The following is a 17,191-nucleotide window of genomic DNA, read 5'->3' on the forward strand; positions in this document are numbered from 1 at the left end:
GTTCTACCTAAAACATGCTGGCCCATTTTAAAAGTCACGTTTTTTAACAGTGCCTGGCTTTTGCTTTTTCTTCTTGTACTACCTGCTTCAAACAAGGTGAATTTCTATATATGTGTGCATGAAAATAATTATGTATGTTAACAGGATGTAAGAGAAATACCTTAAGAAGTTTTTAGGGCTGCAAAGCAAGCATAGTCAAGTTTTAACTACCAGTTCCACATTCACACAGTAAAAATTTCCAACCAAATTAAAATCTCTAGAACCAGTGAATATTTAAGGTTCATTCTAATAAGCTGAATGTTCTATGTGAATCCAGCATATCTGTACAGTGCTGCACAAGTGTTGAGTATCACAGACAGCACAAACAAGGAAGTACTTTTTACAGACAACATTACCACTTTCACTAAAAACAAACACTCAAATATTAAATTTAGTTATTTCCATTATTGGATAACCTATGCATTCAATATTGGACAGAAGAATTTGGTATATACAAAAATAGCAAACATGGGTATTACCATCTCCAACAACCATTCAATTGACACAAAAATCTAAGGAAAACAAATTCTTCATATAACCTTGGGGGAAAAAATAATCATTAAATCTAGATAAACAACTCTTTTCCCAAGCTACATGGCAATCTACAATTCCTATTTTATCACCATGTGCTCACAGATATTTCAGTGTGCATAAACATATTCATTAAGCATCATGTTAATCATAGAAGATTGGGGTTTTTTTTCTTTTCAACAGGCAGTTGAAAATTCTGCTATGAAAGTCCAGGGTATTTATTTCAAAATCAACATCCCCATGACAGAGAATTGAAAGACAGAAGAATTTAGACTATTTGAATATTTTTTTAAGCATTTGAAAATAAAATTCATAAAGGCAACTTGTTTTTCATCTTTAACTTGAATTTAAGTGAATAAATCACTTGTGTTTTAGAAGACAATAGCCTGTACTCCATGTTTCACTGGTTATGAGATTGCACACCTTTTCATGATACACTTTATCTCAAAGTTGTCTGTGGCTGTTCCTATTATGCTGTGTGCATGACCTTTTAGTAAGCTGAAGAAGATACAGTTATCTTCTTTTCTGACATGCAACATCTATCAATCAACATGTTTTCATGTAATTTATTCAAGGCAAATAGCAGCTCCTAAGGCTAGTGAACCGCAGCACTATCCCAGTGATTTTGATTAAGGAACAATGTGGACAGCTTAGGTGGGAAATGAAAAATGCATACCAGTGTTGATAAAGATGTAACTGAAACAGTAACGGATCTGAAAGACCAAAATGTATATATTTTTTAAGTGAACAAGAACTAATACAACCTAATATCATAAATACAGGAGATGTGTTATTTGATGAACTTAGAATTTTTGCAAGTTCAGTTTACCTATGGTTTTTAAAGCAATGTCTACATAGTTTTCTTTGACTAATCTACATTTTTCTCATTGAATTAAGAATGTAAATTAAGACAAAATGATTCTTTTTCAATTTCATGCTGAAGTAGCTCAAGTTAGTGAACGTAATTTCTCCTAACAAGAAAAATTTATCACTCTAAGCTCACTCAGTTTCCTTTTATAGAGAGTTCCTGTAGGCATTTATGGAAGTGAAAGAATAAAAAGATTGATAAATGTGCCAAGGAATGGTCCCTTTAACTAATTCAAGCCAAGACAAACACAATTAAATTATTCTTACCAAACAAGGAAATGCAAAGATCATTTCATAATCTATGTGATAATCCTTATATCTGACAGCATGCAGCTTATTTTTCACTATGAATGAGTTATATCCTCTATTCTGAAGTCTTTCTTTTTTTAAAAAAAAAAAAAGTTTGTTGTATTTTTAAACACTCTCATTTTATCTGCTAAATGAATTTGAAGCTTTTGTTCACTCTCAAATCCAACTATAATGAAATCAAAGCATAAGTATATAAATAAAGAATCTTAAAAGTTATTATTTATATTTTAAGCTCTGCAGAACCTTCCTCATATGTTTTGAGATGTAAGTTCAGTTCCATAGGCCTTTAAACTCGCATGCCAAAAAAGGAAAACTTCCTCCCTTTACAGGATGAAAGTAAGGTTACAATTTTTTGTCTTGCATATAAATCTTAAAATTCTAAAATTCTGCATTCTAAATTGAATTTCTGGCATGATTTTTGGTATAAGATATTCACATAAAACAACCAAACTAGGTTTATAATTTGTAACTAAGATTCCATGCAATTCTGTTGTTATTTTATTGTCAAAATGCCAGAGTCATAGAACAGAAAACTACTTTGTTACTGTGCAAATACTGAACAAATTAGCAATCTCTGCCCCCCTGGAGGTTACCAGGCAAGGACAAGACTAGTAAAATACATTAACAGATGCAGAAGAGACAGAGAATAATGTACAAAGAGACAATGAAGTAACATTCTAAGCGTGACAGTCTTTGTATATCATTCCAACCAGTGTCTATTTCTAAGTATTTCTCTGAAGGAGAAGAATGAAATAATTTCTCATCAACTCAATCAAGCCATTGGAACGAGGTTATTAGGAAAAATTAGAAAACATTGAACACTTCTCCTGAGTTATTTGAAGAGCTCAAAAAACATTGATGGATAAGTAAGGACAAAAACAAATGTAAGATGAAATAGTTTCATTTATGTGGTGGAACAAACAGGAAATACATCGTTAAGTACAAATAAAATTAAAATTAATCTAACTGCATGTCTGTTTGGAGGGGAGGAGGAAATAATTTTCATGGTTCTATTTTGTTTTAGTAAGAAAACTCATCATGTGGGTGACTCAGAAGGAACTCAGAAAGCTCAAAAATACAAACATATAGCTATTGAGTAAGGAAGCCTGTTACTGAAGTCAAAGGCACAGATGTTCTCCTCTCCTTATTCAGTACAGGAATAGCTCTCCCACTCTACTGCCCTGAACACTGAGTTGGCTCTCTTGCTTCAATATCCTTTAGCTGGTTAACACAAACATGCTTTTGAAGGTTATTGGTACTTCTTGCATAATAAAAGTACTATTTTTGTTGTCCCTAAAATAGAGGCTATATCTGTTAGGGAAAAATGAATGTCTGAATAATGCAGACCAGTTCACTATGTGCATAAGCCTGCAGAACCTGCCTTCTATGGACAATCTTCAGTCTTTTGCATTTTTGCATTTGTACAGATGGTTAGCAGTACAATTGCCCTTCAGCCTCTTAGCAGTTGTCAAAATTAACAAAGGATGGAGTTATTAATTAATTACAGTAACATGTAGATGCCTAAATTAAGGCCCCATTAGATTTGACACTGTGCATGTGTGGCATAAAAAGATCAGGCAAACACACAGCGGGAAAGAGCAGAAGGCAAGGAAAAACAAAGAATTCTCAGTTACTATAAATGCAAGTTTCAGTCCATGCATGGATTAGCCAGTGCTGAACTTGCTGTACATCCCACATGGACATGAACTTCAGGCACAGCAACAGCCATAGTGGATATTCAGATTTTTATGGGGCAGCATGGGACAGAGCATGAAGATGGCAGAAAGAAAGGGGGGAAAAAAAAAAGAAAAAAGGACTATTCAGCAATTAAAGCTGGCATTAAGGACAGGGTGGAAATTAAAAGTTGTGGGTGTGCTTGGTGTTACTGTGGTCTTTTGGAGGCCAGGAAAACACCGTAGATAATAGAAACCAAAAAAGGGATGACTATTTACTGAATAGCTGTGCAGTCTGAGACTTGTGATTAGAAGGAGACAGAAGGAATATTGGAGAGATGAGAGAAATGGACAGTAATGCTGATTTTCAGACACCTTCACCAATTTTAACAAAGCATTCCTACCAGATCTGTCAGTGAAATACTCATCAAGAGTAAAGAATTTACTTTACAGACAAGGGGGAAAAAGTGAAACATTGAGACAGTTGAATTCAAAGATATTTAAATCCTTAGTTGTTCTTGCATGCATCTGAAATAAACAGTTTACTTTTTAGAATCAGTAGCAACTGCCAACATCTTTGAAGCTTTTACGGTTTACTAACCAACTAACTGCAACAAGCTGCAGCTGGTTTTCATTACTTCCTTGATGCAACAGGTACTTCCCAACAACAGTCAAAAGGAGAGATACTGGATGTGCCACTGCAAAAAAACTATGAAATATTCAATGATTAAAATCTCAGAGCTTTCATCAGACCTCCTAAGCCACGATTCTCCCTTCATTTAACAAATATAAAAGATGACCTAGAGGTGACCTAATCATCAGGCAGAATGGATGTTGGGGAGACCAGGACTCAAGTCCTTCTCTACTGTTCATGCTCAGATGGAAACCAAGTGATTATTATTTGGATGAAGTGTGGACTACTGCCTAAAAGTATAAAGTTGTGTAGACGTAGGCAGGAAACAGTACTTCTTTGAGAGCAGTTTCGTTTATGTTATAGCTTCTCAGTTTGCATTTCATAAAACGACCTTTCATCCTCTCACCCTCTGCTAGGTGAACTCTCTCGCAGCCTCGGCAGCTTATCGCGGCTGTCAGGAAAGGTGTTAGCAAACAGTGTGCGTACCCTACATACATGCAGTTACAAAAAAACGAGCAAATCTTACCCTGTTCATTGCCAAGTGGGAACCACATCTACAATTGCAGTCTAAATATAACAGGCTAGTATTCACATTGGAAAAAAGACAACCAACCTCTTCTTTCCAAAGAAGAGAATACCTTCTCTGCTGATTTTAAGATGTGTATGAAACTGTACAAACAGCGAGCATATTTTTTTCCAAAATTTTAAGCTTTTTGATAACAAAATTAATTTAAAGAAAATTAAAAGGTGAAACACTCACACCCAACCGAGACTTCTCCGTTCAGACCTCTATGTCTCAAGTTTATCAGCAGTTAGGATGATTTAATACTACTGAATTACACCTGATTTTAGGCCCATAATTGTAAGTGGAACTTTAAAAATACTAACAAATTGTACCAAAAGCTGCCATTAAACAGTCATGATAAAAAGCAATTTCAGCCTGGAGGGCAAAACCTTTACAAACAAGGAATATTGTGGATCTGCTATAAGTTTTGAACATAACTTTAGGAATATGGGGATGGTTCCTCCAAATAATATCCAGTAGGAAAAACCCACAATCCTCCTTTGAAGTCAACCAACTAGCAAAGCTATGGGAGGAGTATGTCTTAAGGAAGGCTGATAATTATAAGGTTTATTATGTAAATTTAATGTTTCACAAGGTAAAACTGGCCAAAGGAGAGTAAAGCACAGCTAGATCATCAATTGTCCTCCAAAGGCAGGAAGATTAGGATGTGAGGGTTTGGCTAATGCAAAGAATGTACAGGTAAAAGAGCAATTCTGAAAAATAGTTAAAGAAATACAGAATTGTCTATGAAACCTCCTTTTTGGAAGAAGCTAAAGCCATATACAGAGACCTGCAAATGAACAGGAACAGCACTAACACTGGACAGAGCACAACTCCTGAAATAAATACGAAAATAGTCTACGATCTTTATAAGAAGACAGTCACTAATGCTACAAACAAGGAAAAAATATGAAGAATGATCTAAGAGTGCTTGGGAGAAGGTGAAGCTAAATGGTTATAAAACAAATTAAGAGATGGTTATGACCAAAAAGACTGAAGGGAGGGGAGATGTTGTTAATAAGACTGAAAATGCATGGTCAGAAGGGCAATTTAATTGCATATGTTGGTCATCAGCAACAGTCTGTCTCAATTCTTGAAATCCTCAGCAAAAGGTACAGTATATAACCACCTGTCTAATGGCTGCATTCAGTTTTAACAGCAGGTGAAATCTGAGGCATAACTTCCACATTGCTTTTTTTTCACATATATAAACAACATGGCTGATAACCTGTATCCTGCTCAAAGCACCAGCACCAAAATATTGTGATAACCATCCCAACGAGGGGGAGCCATGTCTACAGCTAGTGGATAATGAAGGGCTAGCAAAGAAAGCAGGCCCTATGGCAATGTCACCCAGACAGCTACTGGACTAGAAGTGCTTTTGCTTTTCTGCTTCATGAATAAAACACAGGTTATTGTTTATATACAATATAATATACATTACTGCTTCACACTGACTTAAACAAAGCAGTTCTATATTCAGAAAACATTAGTTAGGAACTGGTAGGTCTGGTGGCAATGCATATATATTACTGTTATATTTGTATTTTCTATTAAATATAACAGTCAGAGGTAAATTAATTACAACACTCACTAAGAATTTCTTGTTGTTTGACGAATCACAGTTAATCCTCATTCAGTTATTTATGTTATAATGCTATCTGATGATCAAAAACTGCTTATCTATTCCACTAATACATAAACCACTGCCAAAAATTTCCCAGATAGTTTAAGGAAACAAATTGCAACCTACAGAGTGTTTGCTGCATTGGTTTGACAGATAATTTATGAGATACTTGTGTTTTGTGACTGGTCATTTAAATCATATAAAATTGCCTTCACTCCCTGGCTGAAAGACTGAAGGACCAGAACTTCTTAACTTAAACAAGAAGCAACAAAGGAGAAAGAACAAGTGCTGATGTGAGAGCATAAGTAATTCAGTTGAACTAGAAACACTTATCTACTATGAAATAAAACACAGCATCACAACAATAATTTATTCCATTAATTAGAAGTGGGAAAAGAGTTAAATAATGTTCAGGATTCAAGCAAACAATTTTTTGTGAACTCCAGCTAGAAGACTTTCAGCTACAAAAAACAGCTTTAATGAATATACAATATTATTTAAACAAATTGTGTATACTTTTTGCTATTGATTTAAAGAAAAAAAAATTACCTCACATAATTTACAGGTTGAATTCCCAGTGAGCAAGGTATGCAATTTGTTTCTATGATTCTCTGAACCCAGTTTCTAAAAGCTGCGAGTCATCATTTAAACAAGTAAAACGGGCAGCTGTGTTACAGAAGTGATTTTTCACACAGAACCTAATGGCATCTGAACAAATATGAATAATATCTGAAATACCATTTTAGCAGTTAGTAGGGCTTGAAAATACATCTGAAATGTATTTGCTCCTAGCTGGTTTGTGAAGTTTTATCCTGTAGACCCTGAGCTGAAGCAGTATGCTGGTGTCTTGCCTTGAAGCAACTTGTGAGGATGATGGTAACCCTTTCTTTGGTGGCTGGCAAAGGGCTACTCCTTCAAAAGAGGATTCTTCTGGCAAACTTGCAAAACCAGGCTTGTCAATGCATGGTTGAGATAGTACTCAGTATGTTCCCTTCTCTTTAGTAGCTCATGCAAGAAGCACTAGTGCTCTAATGAAGCAATTTCCTCCCTTGAACTTCAAGCCATGAGCCTTGCTACCTTGATTAGCCTTATGTAACGCTATTTGAAAAAAATACATTAAATTCCTGTATTCCCCAGTAACAAGAAATGTATATCTTAGATTGATTTTAATTTTATTTGTATCTTAACAATGTATTTCCTGTTTGTTACACCACATAAACTGTATTTCATCTTACATTTGTTTATGTCCTTACTTATCCATCAATGTTTTTTGAGCTCTTCAAATAACTCAGGACAAGTTTTCAATGTTTTCTAATTTTTCATAATAACCTGATTCCATTTGCTTGATTGAGTTGATGAGAAATTACTGGAAAAAGGTACGGAAGTGACCAAAATCTTCCTTGAAGAACAAGGTGTTTCAGAGATAAGAAATAGTTTGAATTCTTCAAATTTAGGATAAAAAAACATCAAGGATGTGGGTAAGGGTTAACACTTTGCATGCATTGAAGCATTAACTATAGTTAGGTAGTTTGAGGTTTTTGAGGATATACAACCTTTTTTACATATTAATTGGTACCTTCCACTAGCAATCAGCTATCCTAGTTTAATGTATATTAACTGAAGTACATCTTAACATGATATGTGCATTTCAAATGATGGCATGCCAAACTCAACATAGAGAAAACAAAATAACATTAGGTCTGTTAAAAGGAAAATCAAAACCCATTCTCTTTCCTCAGCCTTAGACAGAAATTAATGAAGTCATCAGGGTGCTGGAGCACTCAGCAAATCCAAATGCAGCATTAAGGATTGCTTATACTGCAAACTTCAGAAGGAAAGGGGTGGAAATAGGAGCCACCAAATCACTGGGTAACCTGGTCCATAGGTGAGATTTAGAAACACTGTTTATAGGCAACCTTGGGAGAACTAGGAATTCTCCTAATTGTTTCAATTTTCAGGGGAAAAAAAAAAAAAAAAGTGTCCAAACTTCAACGCTGTGTAGTTCTGCAATACAGCATACCTAACCCATTAGTGACCATAAGTGTTTTGTTAGCTGGGAAAAAGGTACAGAGTTTATGATACATAGTGTGTTTCCTAAAATTTGCAGAGAAGATGACTATAATTCTTTTGGAATATTAAAAACTGTATTACCACTTGTGCCATGAATTTGGCACATTGTATCAGTTCAAAACAGCCTACACCAGCAGTTTTGAAGACACAGATTTTTCTCTAAGAGCCTAACATGGAGGAAGGAATACTTCTCTCTAAATAAGTTATTTTATTTACATAGCCCCTTTTATGCTGCTTGAAAGCTGGAGGAGAACATAACAAGGATTGAGGCATATATCACATCTCCCACGGAAATAAAGCTTGGAAAGTGTTTTATTCTCTAATAGTAGATTATACCTTTGGAGAAAAAGGGAAACTGCTTTTCCAGTTGTCAATGCCAGCTTCAACAAGGGGAGCTGTGTTTTTATTGTCATCTGCATCACAGAAAAGTCTCCCTTAAGCAGGAATAAAGACTGAGCCATCAGAACTTGGCCAATGTTTCAGGAAGAAGAGTGAATAGGGCTCCTTAGAACAGAAGAACTGAAAAAAAAACAAGTCAAAAAGTAAATATGAAAGTAAACCTGCAAGGTGAGACACACAGCACAGCAACCACAGCCTTTTATGTAGTCCCTCAACCGCTATGTGAAAATAGGGCAAGGAGTCGACAACAGGGAAACACAATCTGACTCATACATATTATTGTCAGAAAGTTGTACTCTAATCAAACTAGTGAGTGTATTTATGCAATTTTCTTCTTCATGGTCAGACCAAGAGAATGGTAAAGTGAGGAACCTTTCTATGGAGAACAAGCTGAAAACATCACAAAAAGTCGTAACAACAAAATGTTTTTTAGCATAGCAGCTGTGGCAAAAACTTGTCCAGATAGACAGTACTGTAGGGTTATCTTGACTAACAATAGATATGATTTTAGAGATTTACATCATTGTTTTGACTTACCCCAGAAAAATCACCTACGGTGTAAAGAACACTACTGTAATGTAGATGACACTACAGCTGCTGAATAGTATTCAGTTATACTGGAGGGTACTCAAAGTTGTTTTTTTCTATTATTACCAAAACCTCTTCAAAGACACAACATTCTTGGCTCTTTAAGAAACAAACTGTCCTTTCATTGTACTCCTACAATACCTTGCTCAATAGGGATCAAGAACTTGAATAAGTTTTTAAGGCCCAATAATACAAATAGTTACAATAGCACATCACATCTAAGCAATATTTTTAAAAGTACTGCTTGTATCTATAGCTAAGAAGGACTGTAACTTTCCACTCAGTTGCACATGAACCTTCAAAGGTTGTATCACAGAAAACTGTATCACAGAAAATTTCTTCCTGCTTTTATTTAATTTATCTTTTTCACATGGTCTTAAACAGGTAAATCTGTCCATATATATTTAGAAAAATAATCATCTCTTGTATCTCTTCCTAAGAAAGAATTGAAATACAGTAGTATGCATCCTACTACATACAAAACTGGATGCATCTCAATTTTCAGTAGCTAAAATAAAGCAAAAAATGTATGCAGTTTTTTGACATTTTTTTAACTTTTTTTTTGAGATGACAGGTATTCTAAATGATATGACAAAGAGCAGGATTATTAAGCTTTTCATCAATGCCTACTAAAATATATTTTAACTCTTGTACTAACAATCCTGCAAAATTGTGATTAGAAGCATTACAGGGCCATATATCTTGAAATGCACCAAAGTTTAAGCAAAGCCTAGTCTTCTGTCCCAAGGAGAATCAGGTACCACACAAACTAGTTTCCGCATTTTGTTGTTTTGTTTTTGGTTTTTCATTTTTCCATCTGTGGATCTTTGGTGGTGACTTGAGCTTTTGTTTATTTGTTTGCTTGATTGATCATTACTTTTCCTTCCCTACCTTCCTAAGATTTAAACGAGATTTTTCAAGTATTAACTGTATGACAATTCTGAGAGAAATAGGAAATGGAAAGGGAAAGAAAGAGAAATATAAGAAAGGAATGGGAAAAAAAGAAATGGAATGGAATGGAATGGAATGGAATGGAATGGAATGGAATGGAATGGAAATATTGAGGTAGATCTCAGGATGGCTGTAATATGATATTTTCTGTCCAAGAAGATGCAAACATAACTCGTTCATGCTAGGATGGTGGCTACAATACTTCCTTTATTTTAATTCAGAATTCACTTGTAACTTGCGCTTACTGATCTTTATTCATGTTTAAATCCCCTAATATCAGTAGAGAGCTGACTTGACTGTAAAGCACATTTCAAAGTCAAACAAAGTGCCTCTTTGAAAGACCTGTAAGTGAAAAGAAGTTTTATTTAATAAAATTCTTTAGTATTAAGGGAAATTATGTTATACTATGTCATTCTTAAGAGCATCTCATACTAATATTTTTATTATATATACTTTCTAAGAAGGGCATTTGGTAAAATTAGGCTAGAAAATTAGCTTTCACATACATTCTTATTTTTGCATTTGACTAACTTACTTTTAAAAATGCTAAAAATTGATCAACCATTTCTTCATCAAATACAAGGTATCTAAATAAAACCAGTACCTTATAACCTATCTAATGCTTCTAGTTACACCTGTTACAATGCTATTGAGAACTTGTGTATATTAATCACAATTATGAATATTTTTTATTTACAACACAAAATGTTTTTCAGTAATTATTGTATATTAATGCAACTTTCTATTATACAAAATAAATTTCAGTAGGCAAAAAATACTATTTTCTGTGATGGTTTAATGATGAAAGCCTTTATACTTCGCCAAGTGCAATTAGTAATTTAATTTCTTAAGCAAAAATAATACCCAAGATGAAGCTTCTCTGAGTTGTTTTTACATTAAATCAGTTTTATTTCCAAAAAGTAGAAGTCGAACCATGTTTTATTGCTATGACTCTGAAATAAATAAATTTTTAGGTCCCCTTATTCTTGCAATGATTGCTAACCCATCATACAGCAATTGTTTTAAAGATACATTGAGTAAAGTATGGGCAATTTCTGGCTAGCTATTCAAACTGCAGACTTTACATCCAAGACATTACTGCTGATCGATTTACCTTTTGATTAGAATTTCAAAAAGGTGTGGGAACAATATTTTAAAAACCTGCACTTTTGAAATATCATTGAACTAATGAGGCAGATCAAGGGACAACTGCTATATTCCTAATGCTTCCTGAATCATGATCCTCTTCAATAGGGTTTCAAAGAGCCCATTTTTAAATAAAGGGTTCTGTATTTTTTTTGTTCACTCTTAATCAAATAGGAAATCAATGAACAGTCATGCCCTGGACTGCTCTGATTTGGATAGCTAGTCTGAAACAATGCTGTTTTCTGTACAAATGAAATAAAAATCTCCCCAGAATAAAGGATTCTATCAATTCAAGAGGCGATGTACATCTACCCTACTTGTTTTACAGTGATATAAACATTCCAACCAACATCTGTCCCTGATTTTTTAATTCAGTGATTGTTTTGGATTTGAAGATGATACAAGAGAAAGCTCTGAATTTCTACTTCTGTCATGCCACTAACAGTGCCTTTTGTACTGACCTATTAGCAACCATCACCATTTACAAATGCTTGACCCTGAGAAGTGCTGTGGCTCCTTTGAAAAGAAACAGTGATGAAGAACATGATTAATAGCATCACAATAAAATATTTAAACAAAAATGACTAATTATATCAAACCAGGCTCTCAGGCACCATATGAAAATAGTTCACTTTTAGTTACTAAAAACATTAGACAACTTGATGAAATGTTTAGCAATGCTTTCTATGCAAAAAATCAACTTCCAAATGTTATTCAGGGAGGACATTGAATACAGGATTGTTTGACGGTAACAAGCAAAAGCAGAGGAAGCTGTAGGTCAAACATCATCATGCTGTTATAGAAAAAAGTTTGCTGATTTTAAAAATGCAAAACTGCTTGAATATTGCTGTATCTCATAGTATGTGAAATAAAGAGCTGATTGATAAATTCCTTCTTATGTGTTAGCTTATGTTTGTGGTTAGATTGAGATATGTTTGTATCTGATCTTAGATTTTTTACTTCTAACAAGAGTTTTTCAATAAAGGTTCTACAAAAGGTCAGAGTACACAGACAGCTACTTAAAATAGGTTATGACTAGAGGCACAAGCTAAGATATTGAGATTCACTTTGCTTTGTAGCTAGAAGGGATGAGAATCCTGAACCCAAAGGACACTTAACTCTAAGGCAACAGCTGATCAGAAAGGAATAAATTAGTCAATCACAATACTGGCTGGGATAACCTTGTGTATGTTACATTTTTCCCCTGATAGACAGGTGATGGTTACTTAAGAAGTTTTATGAGTCCAATCTAAATACGAATTGAGGTATCAGGCAGAACACTTGTGTCATAATGCTCATTATTACCACAGAGGAAACAATTCAAGTAGCTGACATTCATTTGCAAAGCATTACCAAAGTCTCACAAAAAAAAAAAAAAATCAATGTATCCGCAATGGTGAAAGGGAGAATAGAAAAATCCTAAAGCCATGAAAGACAAGGAAGATAAAATTAAATTATTTTCTCAAACTTTTCACTGAATCAAGAGCCACCAAGAGAGATTAAGTACCTCGCTTATGAGGAAATGCTAAGAGAATTGGGATTGTTCACCCTAGAGAAGTCTTTGGCGTCAGCTAACTGAAACCTTCCAGTACCTGAAGGGAGCCTACAAGAAAGATGGAGAGAAACTATTTATATGGGCATGTAGTGATAAGACAAGGGGGAATGGCTTAAAACTGAGAGTAGGTTTATATTACACACATGGAAGAAATTCATGACTGTGAGAGTGCTGAGATTCTCGAAAGAAATTGTGGATGCCCCATTTCCTGGAAATGTTCAAGGTCATGTTGGATGAAGATTTGAGCAACCTGGCCTGGTGGAAGGTGTACCTGCCCACAGCAGGGGGCTTGGAACTGGATGATCTCTAAGGTCCCTTCCAACCCAAGCCTTTCTATGATTCGGTGTAGCATTTCTAATGATTTTAATGAGAGTTCAACCACAGACTGCATTTAACCAAAGTCATTTTCCCAAATCAAGATTAATAAGTCTATTACCACAGTAGTGAAGACTGGTTCTCTGCTGTGTTCATTAAATACACGTTGGAGACACCCTGTTTAACCCAAATATTTCCCTGAATCAAATGCAACTTAACAAGCTGTGAATAAGCTGTTACCACAATTATTCTGCAAAGTGCATTCCAAGAGGGAAAAGCATGACAATCCCCACGATGATCACTGGTAGTTACAGTAAGAAATAAACACTTGGCAGTCTGCCACAAACTGGTAATTGTTTATGTGAACATCTTTGATTTATAGAAAACAGGAGAGCTATCTTAGTCTAGTTTAATATTGGTTGTTATTGTGACTCATCTGTTAGTAGTGAGAGAACGGGGTGAAATTTGGCATTTAAGTGAAACTTATGGGAAAAATCTACCTGATGATTTCGAAGTGAGGGTTTTGTGTACAATCTTGTGTTCACAATTTTCTTTTGTTTGTTACTTTTTTTTTTTATTTCTGTGGGGTTTGTTTTTTCAGAGGTTTGTTTTGTTTGTTATTTTTTTCCTAAATTACACTGATTGGTTATAACAGATTCTTAATTTTCTAATAATTTTACTTTTTATATTTCTCCCCATTCATTTATCTGCTCTGTTCACAAGTCTTGTCAGCTGTAAGAATCCAAACTCTGAGTGCACTCATGCATCTAGTTAAGCCTACATGGAGTAATCGATGTGGAGTTTGATAAACTTCTGCAATTTACATTTAAAGGGAGATAACTTTACAACTATGGAAAACACTTTCAATCTTTTAGGTCCATACCCATCCAGCAAAATAGAGAGATTGTATATGCCTTAAATGGAATTTATGAAATTTGTCAAGCTATTAGCTCACACAGTATTGAGCTCATACATTTTAGTACCTTCTCAAAATACAAAACAGCTGAAACATTTCTGTGACGATACCATGCAAAATTAAATATTTAATTTCACACAGTATCTCTGGAACATTTTGATATTTAATAACTATTCAATTGAAAGGGTCTACTTGCATTAGTAATGTCAATGGAGCAACTAGATCAAAGATTCCCACATATAAACTGAGATGGCATAATCATATATATACAACACATATTTCACACCATAATGTGGAATAATAATAATTCAGTCTGTTTTGAAGTACATATTAAAATTAACTAGATTCATAAGAGTCCTCCTAAGGCTTTCTAAAGTTATCCTCACAGCAGTGTCACACACCATAGTAAAAAATATATCTACAGCAACCTCAATTCCTCCTTCCTTGGTTGAAACATAAGCGAAACAATTGTAAACTGAGATTAAATTAATCATAAAGTCTTATGACTTCTTTAGCTACATTATGCAGCCATAATAACATAGGAATAAAATAGTCTTAATATTAAACTCCTTGCTTCTGTGTCTACATCCGACTTGCAATATAATGGGACAGCAGCTTTTTCAGTATTAATACATTGCATTTGTCTTACTGAGGCAGCTGAACAGAATCTTCTTAGAATCATCTAGTTTGTGATTGTTAATTAATAAGTGCCACTTTGTACATTTTCCTCTCTACATTTGAGGCTATTAGCAATATCACATGACTTATCTGGCCAATGACAACTACATAAAATAAATGAAACAAAAATACTGACATTCTGAAAGAATTACTCTCAATTAGGCTATCAAATTTGAAACTCATGCACACAGACATTCAACACTCAATCATATGGTAGAAACAATAATTTTGAATAAAACAATCTTTTCTGCAGCTATCTCACAGAGATACTCATTTAAAATAGTTATTTAAAGCAAATTATTCTAATTTTCAACTTTTTAGCCAGAGCTATAGAAATTTTTTTTTAAATATATAAAAAATATATTTCTTTAAATATGTAACAAAGTGCATCAGTAAAATATACTTAGTCAAATAGAAAATTATACAAGTACTGTGATTCAGCATGGTAGCCAAGTGCTACAAGGCTGCCATTGTCATATGAAATTGCTTTTATCATACCAATATATATTTAGGATGTGAACAGAATGTGCTTGAAATTGCAGGATTTTTGTAACAGATTCTTAATAGGAGTGCATTTTTAGTGTTTTTATTCTGTTTATTTGGATAAATCTTGGAAATACTGCAACAGCATCTGCATCACAGCCATTTGCTCTTGCTGCCTTCTTGCAAATGACCAAGACTCAAAGAATGTTTAGTAAACACTTAGCTTAATGTTTCCAGTCACTGCTTGGTAACTGCTATGAACCAACAAATTTAATAATGCCAACCCTGTCCAAGTCACAACAATATTAAAAGACTCAACACACAGACTTCTGAAAATCACAACTGTTTGGAGCAAAAACTATGAAGTCGAGCTTAACTTGTCATCTTTATCTCTCTTGAAGACTATGACTGAGGAACACAACAGAATTTTAACCATGGGATTTTATCAAGACCACTTTTCAAAGACATTAAATCAGAAATTTATTGTGCTGCTTGGGTGATGCTATTTATAGTTATGCTTGATTTATAGTGATGCTTGATTTGTATTCAGTACAAATACCATTCACTACAATTGCTGTAGTCTGGGATAAGTACACACACATTTTTTGGTACAAATACTTATTGGATGACGTTCCTTTGCATGACATTTTATTCTAAAGTGTTTACTTAATTTAGGTTTATTGTGATATTGTCATAAATATGAACACACTTAGCATTGCTGTTTTCAAGATTTAAGCCATAGATGTGTTAATCGAATTTAGACAAGCATAGTTAGCACAAGTCAGGAATCACACTTGGGCTTGGAAAAAGTAAAACCCTATCTCTGTATCTCCATGTAACATGCTGATTAAGTTTTGTTATCAACCAGACAGGCTGACATACAAACTAGGTTGACTCCTGAAATCAAATCCCAGCTCTACCCTAAACTGCCCTTGTGAGTCAAGTCTTACACAAAAGGGTTATATAATTTAATGGAATAAATTACTCCACATGATATAATACCTTCTTTATAAATAAAAGCAAAACAAACATTTTTCCAGTCCTGCCTATCAGGTAGCCACAGTGCATCATGGTAAAGAAATATAATATAATAATAATATAATAATATTATAGTATATTATAATACAATATAATTAGCCATGGAATTTTATGCACCACTTCTGAATTATCATTACTCCCCAAAAACTTCTATGTAGGAATTATGGCATAATACAAAGGAGAATCTGAAACTTATTATAAAGTATTCATCTAGTTTCAGTGCCAAAAAAATCCAAACCCAGAGTTACTGTGAAGACAAGGCTCATTTTTCCTGAGTGAAGTTTTGACAAAATGTAGTCTTTTGATAAGACCACAGGAGTTACCTGGGACCCTGCACTGCAGTTATGCTTAAGTGATGAGAATCACTTTGCCTGTTTTACCTGGATAAAATAGTTCAGCAACTAAAATTTGATTAACTAAAAACCAGTAACTAAAAACTAATTAACTAAAACACAATACCATCAAGCCCTTTCTTGCAAATGTATCTAGGACACTGATTTCAAACTTAGGTGCCTAAACCTAGGGCATCCAAACAAGAGACTGCTAAAAAGTGCTGAGAAGATACAAAGCCCTTTAAAATCAATAGTCTCTATTCATACCTGAATAAAATTGATTCACATAACCCAAGCAGCCAGAATGAAGCATAAATCATTCCTACTGAAATAGCCACAGATTGCCCCAACAAAATGGTAACACAGAACTGGATGCTAGGAGGAGCATCACAGAATTACAGAATATGCTTAGATGGAAGGAATCCACAAGGGTCTCCGAGTCCAGCTCCTGGCTCTGCACTGGCCCATTCCCAAT

General features: G+C 34.3%; 1 protein-coding gene across 13 annotated transcripts in view; it reads right to left on the reverse strand.

Annotated features, from left to right (window-relative positions):
• Nucleotides 1-17,191, reverse strand: part of FOXP2 (forkhead box P2) — a 185,244-nt gene that overhangs the window by 144,380 nt on the left and 23,673 nt on the right. The window lies entirely within an intron of this gene.

This window comes from Cinclus cinclus, chromosome 4 (genome assembly GCF_963662255.1).
Source record: "Cinclus cinclus chromosome 4, bCinCin1.1, whole genome shotgun sequence".
Classification (NCBI taxonomy): Eukaryota; Metazoa; Chordata; class Aves; order Passeriformes; family Cinclidae; genus Cinclus; species Cinclus cinclus.